This window comes from Alexandromys fortis, unplaced genomic scaffold (assembly GCF_014885135.2).
Source record: "Alexandromys fortis isolate MF-2015 unplaced genomic scaffold, M_Fortis_MF-2015_v1.1 scaffold_112, whole genome shotgun sequence".
Taxonomy (NCBI): Eukaryota; Metazoa; Chordata; class Mammalia; order Rodentia; family Cricetidae; genus Alexandromys; species Alexandromys fortis.
This window is the reverse complement of record NW_026068013.1, coordinates 2,773,079-2,779,886: the sequence shown is the minus strand read 5'-3', so window position 1 is coordinate 2,779,886 and position 6,808 is coordinate 2,773,079.

The following is a 6,808-nucleotide window of genomic DNA, read 5'->3' as shown; positions in this document are numbered from 1 at the left end:
GAGAGAGAGAGAGGAAGGAAGGAAGGAAGGAAGAAAGAAAGAAAGAAAGAAAGAAAGAAAGAAAGAAAGAAAGAAAGGAAGGAAGGAAGGTTCGTACAACACATTGCTACTGAGGTTTTAAAAATAAAATATATGTTTAAACATGAGACTATACTGTAGTTTTAAAATATTAGGAAGATTTATAAATGAAGTAGAGAATAAATATCCTTGAGGATACTATCAGAATTCACATGGATACTTTTTTCCTAGTATTTGCTTTAATGTAGCTTATGCAATATCTGGTTACCTTTGAGAATAAGCTATATAGAACCCATATGCGTCTATGTTTATATTAAAATGCATACAATATATCTGAAGCTTTAAGTATAAATAATATCTATAGAAGACAGAAAAAGTTGTCAGAAAATTTCATCTGTTCCTAAATAGCTCCTAAAATATAAAACATAAAGTTGTATAAGTCATTGTTAATAGTGATAAGTTAATTTTTTCATTGACATAAAACATAATGCTTCTCTGCATCCAATGTTATTTAAACATATATTTTAAACATATATTTTTGGCCATGTGTGTTGCAACCTCGGAGTAGGCTGAAGATACCCAAGACCAAGTTCTTAGTACAACAGAAATTTATTTACTCCAGAGGGGCTGAGGGCAGAGGGCAGGATTAAGGACAAAAACAGGAAACAGAAAAGAGAAGGAGAAGGGAACAAGGGAGATGGGAGAAAAGAGGCAAAGGACAGGAGGAAGGGACATTTTTCCTGGAGGGACAAAGGAATGTCTCTGGATAGATAGGAGACAGACTTGGCCCATAGGCAAACAATAGTTTATAAAGGTAAAAGGGAAATTCTGCATTAAGATGAGTTGTTTAATTTTGATTGGAAATGTTAATTAAGGCCAAAGGGAGACTTTGATTGTTAGACTTCAATATTTTGATAGCTAGACCTTGGGTAGTCAGCCTCAGCAGGAGGAAGTGGCCAAATAAGGGAATGCAAATAATGGAATGGACCTTGGAGACGGTTAAAAATATTTCTTAAGATGAATCTCTCTGCCAATGCAAATATTTCCAATCAGACCAAATAAAAGATGCCCACGTGTAATGCAGTGTTCCTGGGTGGCCTGGAAAGCGTGGCAAGAAACAGACAGCAGGGGAGACCACACAAAACCCCGAGACCACTTGTGCTCCCATAGCCTGTGGGAGTGGTCCTCTACTTGGCAGAATTTTTTTACCCTTCCGGGGAGGATTCACTGCTAGGCGGACTTTCGTGGAGGTGGAGTCCAGACCAAGGCAACTCCCAGAACGAGGGGGCTTCCAAAGATGGATGCTGGGTATTACATTCCAGACTCTTTGTGTATAGGGTGACAGGGAGCTGAGGTAATGCTTATGACCAACATTTTACGCTCTCTTTAGATAAAGGGGTTTTGGCTTGAGTCTGGCTACTTCCTGTGGGCATTGAGTAACGTGGAGGAGAGGAGAACTGGAAGCTGGTAGGCTCATGCTCAGCTGTGTGGCTGGGGCAGCATCCAGTTTGCTGTCATCCTGGAATCCTCAGGCAGCTGCTTTTTGAGGGAGATGAGAAGGCAGGAGGCTAGGAGAAAAAAATATTGTTATTATTGGCCCTATAAATGGAGCTAGTTATGGAAAGTTAATTACTGCCAGAAAAAAAAAAATGGGACAGAGAAGTGCCCTGGTTGTACATGTGAGGCTTGGGTGTATAGTTAGGACAAAATAGCAGATAAACACAGATTTTAGTTGGGAGGTGTTCTTGATTCAGGAGAGTAGGTACCAATGGTGAAGTCCCAGGAGCTGGTGCAGGTGTTGGCATTGTCTGGAGAGCACTTTGTAAGTTGGTCTTGGCCCAGACAGCAAGAGTGACCTGCAAAATATGCGTGAAACTGGCTGGAGTTAAAATAGGCTCTGTAGACTGTTAGTTTTTTACCAGACCTGATTTTTTGGTACAGTAGCAGAACTTTTCCAGGAACCTGTAGGTATCTGTAAGAGAACTGGAACAGATTTACACCTCGGTGTCATAGCAAAAGGCTACTGCTTTAGGTTAAAAGGTATGAACATTTTAAAAGACAATTAAAGAGAATTGGGAACTCTGGATTTTTAAGATACACCTAAGACCTGTTAATCCTGAACTATGAAAACTGTAAAAAAGAAAAAAGAAAAAAGAAAAAAAAAAGCACAGCTGTCTGTATTTTAGCAGGAAACTTAACAAATAAAGTAATGAGCTACCAGTACCTTAAGTCATCAAATGCCATTAGACAGATCTAAGGGGATAAATGAACAAAAAGCGAGACAGCTTTTTTAGATACCCAGGAGATCCCAAATCTCTGTTCAGTCCTTAGAGAACATCAGCCTAGAAGCAGTGCTTGCCATTAGCTGCTGAGTACAAGTGGCCCTAAGATTTTCCTGGGGGGTAGGGAGATTTAGTCTACCTGCCTCGGCAGGATGAGATCGATTTCCTGGGTGACTAAATCCAAAGGCAAGCCTGGAGGCAGAAGGTCTTTTGTAACCATACATCTTCTTGAGGAGCTCTAGGATGCTGCAAGAGCTGGCATGTCTCTGTATTAGAAGCTCTTTTGTTAAATGCCACACTCTCAGATTTGTAAAGACACTTGAGAACTGGATATCATAACCTTTTATTTTAAACCGGCATATAAGCTAAATCTAGACATATATTTTATCCAATTAGTTACAGTTTACCCATGCTAGTAAATGTAAGGAGATAAAAAGGAAATTTTTATTAAGTCAGAGAATACTAGCTCATGTGGGTACTCTTACCCAAGATGGCATAGAGGTCAAATGGAGGTTACCCACATGTTTGTGGGTTTTTTTTTTTTTTTCAGAGCTGTTTTGATCTGGAGTTATCTTAAAATGAGCACACATGCACACAGAAACATAAATCCACATACTTACACAGCATACTGTAGCCACATTATCCTAACAGACAGACAAATAAAACATTTTAGAAACCTGTGTCAGCTGTCAGATGTGAAATCCCAGTGTAGTTAGGTTGCAGAAGCCAGAGGATTGGAAAGACGGGGAAGCAGACCATTTTAGAGCATCTCAGAGTGAGACAAACAGCTAGAGAAGCAGGAAGGGGGAGCAGCAGCGAAGGGGAACAGAGATGGAGAAGCAGGGAGGTGAGCGTGGAAGAGGGTTTGGAAGCAAGCATTTAGAAACCATGGACTTTTTGATCCTTGTTTATTTTACATTAGATGTTAGTCCCAATTTAAATTTAAATTTAAAATGATTTTTGTAAGGACATTTGAGTAATCGGCTTGGAATCGCAAGAACCCATTAAAGCCCATGTCTATTGGGACTCAAACATGTTGCAATGTGTCCATTGGACAGTGCTCTTGAGTCAAAGTGGGGCTGCATGAGCAATGAGTGGCAGACATCTCAATTCTCATCTCAGCTAAGCCCACTTAGCTGCATGGGTCAGGCTTCGAGTACAGCCATGACTTCATCTGAAAGCCAGAAAATTGACAAAAATAAAGATGCGCAAATGCCCCCCCCCCGAGACCCTTTCAGTCACATACTCCAAAAGGGGAACTCACTGAGTCAAAGCCAATCTTAGTGTTGTAATATGAGCGCGGGGCTGTGTCCCGGGCACCCAGCTGCCTGCATGGCTAGCTTATGCCCCGAAATAATTGCATGGTAACTATATTAATTTAAACACTGCTTGGCCCACTAACTCTAGCCTCTTATTGGCTAGCTCTTACATATTGATCTAACCCATTTCTAATAATCTGTGTAGCCCATGAGGTGGCTTACCAGGGGAGATCTTAACCTGCTTCTGTCTGGAGTGGGAGAATCATGGCGACTCCCCGACTCAGCTTCTTTCTCCCAGGATTCTGTTCTGTTTACTCTGCCTATCTAAATTCTACCCTATCAGAGGGCCAAGCAGTTTCTTTATTAATTAACCAATGAAACAACAGATAGAAAGATGACCCTCCTCCATCATCTTAGCCTGGTGGACAATGTTCAAGAAGGGTGTTTTTCAGCATGCAGCACCAGGCCCGTGGGAAAATCAGACCCCCTTGGTGGAAAACCTCCATAATGTTAGGAATATTTCTTAAAACGAGCCTCTCCACCAATGCAAATAGTTCCAATCAGACCAAATTAGACATAATAAAAGATGCCCACATTTAATGCAGCATTCCTGGGTGGTGGAAAAAGCATGGCAAGAAACAGACTGCAGGGGAGACCACATAAAACCCTGAGACCACGTGCTTGTCTTCTGGGTGGCAGTCTAAATAGCCTGTGGGTGTGGTCCACCATTTGGTGGGCTCTTTTTGACCCTCCCTTGGGAGGGGTCACTGCTTGGCGGGCTTTCCCGAAGGTGGAGTCCAGACCAAGGCAACTCACAGAAGGAGGGGCTTCCAAAGATGGATGCCGGGTATTACAGGGACTAGCAGTAGGAATGTAATGGGCTTTTAGCAAGGGGGAAGAGAAAAGATAAAAGAGCAAAACCTGTCTGCAATGTTTGCTATGCTTGGACCTGTGTTTGCCATGACTGTACCTGGTAGAGCCCCTTCAAAGTGTTTTCCAGACTCTTCCTTTCTGATTTCAGTCTGGGTTTAATTCTTAAATGCTAAAAATTCATTTAACAAAGGTATCTTTGTTGAAATAGGACAGTGTCTTAGTTCCTAAGCATCAGACTGTAAATTCATGTCAGAAAGCACTCTGAATACAGAATGTTGCAATATAATATACTAAACTTAGAAACTAAACACATGACTTGAAGCAGATCACTGTACAATTATTAATTAGTATTACAAATTTGAGATACATTTATCTTCAAAGCAATTTAATGCAAATTAGAGCAAATGATTAACGAACAACATAATTATACCCAGCTTGTGACCTACCAAAGATAGGACATGACACATGTGTTAAAGCCAAAGAAAGACATAAGTTAACCCACACCATCCTCAAAGTTCAGCAAAACAGCAAAAAATCACCAGCTGGCCCCTCCCTGTCTTCAGTTTAAAATTCTAGGTTTACAAGTGAGTACTCACAGAGCTTGTGAAGTGCTCTTCAGTGCTCCTCAGTGCTCCACAATGCTCCTGACTCTGGGGTTGAGGCACATGCTGCCTGCTGACAGCATCCGAATTTGCAGAGGTGATATTGAGAGTGTGAAAATAGGAGCCACACAACCAGGCTACCGTTGGGGACACCAACACCTCTCCACCTTCCTTCCCATGGTCTGAGCATCGACCCTTTAATAACAGTATAGTTTCTAATAAGCACTCCACTGTGCATGCCTGTGCTGGCTCAGTTTATTCTCTCAGCTAAGGGAAGGCTTCGGGTAGGCCCTCTGGATTTCCTTTCATGTGAATGCTGTCTCCCCACAAACCTCATTTCTCCATCCTTCTAATATGCTGAATATTATGGCATATAAGATAACTTAAAACTAATTGTCAGTTGTTCTGAGCATTAAGAAAGACAGAGACTCAACTCAGCATGGGAAATTTGTTTATAGGCTGCATGGAGTGCTCTAACTGCCTTCATGCACAATCCTGTCACTCTCTGTCTCCATCTCAGTGGTCCGAGCCCTCCGGAAGAGAAGGCCCCCAGTGCATGTTCCCACACCTACGTCTCTCTCTGTAACCTCCTCCGTCAATAAGTATGGGCTCTGTACACGAAGCAAAAAAAAAATAAATCTGCTCAAAATTATATATATATATACTATACATATATGTAATTTTAACATATATACATATATATTATTGAGAAAATAGAGCCTTTCTTTAAATAAATTAATTAAAAAGAATTTCAAGTTCTATGGAAAAAATCTTTCTGCTGAGGATAATTAATATTTTCTGGTTACTTTTCTGAGCCTGACTACAGTGGATTCAATGAAAATTTAAACTCAGGATTTGAGTTTGGAAAATAGTTTGACTATATGTTTTATTGAAGGTGTCAGTCCATGGAAGGAGGTTTTCCTAAACCTTTTAAATATATTTTGTGTGTGTGTGTGTGTGTGTGTGTGTGTGTGTGTGCAAGCATACACCAGAGCGCATGCACTCACCGTGGTTGTTCTCCCAGTTCAGAGGATAACTTATGAGAGGCAATTCTCCCATTCCTATCTCTGTCAACAATTGTTACAGGATTGCTTATCTAGCCGTGCCTGGCCACTCAGGCTACAGTCTGGTGAGAATTATGCTCTCTCAGGCACCGGCCCTATCACTGTTGCTATAGGTAGCTTTAACTAACTCTCTACTGTTCTAAACATGAATAGGACTCGAGATTAAAAGGCTTGGGTGCACACTGAGACAATGGGGATGTTCTATTGGGAACTCATCAAGGCCAGCTGGCCCGGGTCTGAAAAAGCATGGGATAAAACCGGACTCGATGAACATAGCAGACAATGAGAATTGCTGAGAAGTCAAGAACAATGGCACTGGGTTTTGATCCTACTGCACGTACTGGCTTTGTGGGAGCCTAGGCAGTTTGGATGCTCACCTTACTAGACCTGGAAGGAGGTGGGAGGTCCTTGGACTCCCCACAGGGCAGGGAACCCTGATTGCTCTTAGGGCTGATGAGGGAGGGGGAGTTGATTGGGGGAGGGGGAGAGAAATGGGAGGTGGTGGCAGGGAGGAGGCAGAAATCTTTAATAAATAAATAATAATTTTTTTTTTAATTGGGTGAAAACCTGTGAGCTCAGAGAGGCTGAGTAGAGATTAGCTGACCCTTTCTTCTTGCTGGCAAAGAGAAGACTCCACTTCTATCAAACCTCCACTTCTGTCAGGCCTCAAAAAGCTGTGCCACGCCATACCCCACCCTACTACTTCCTTT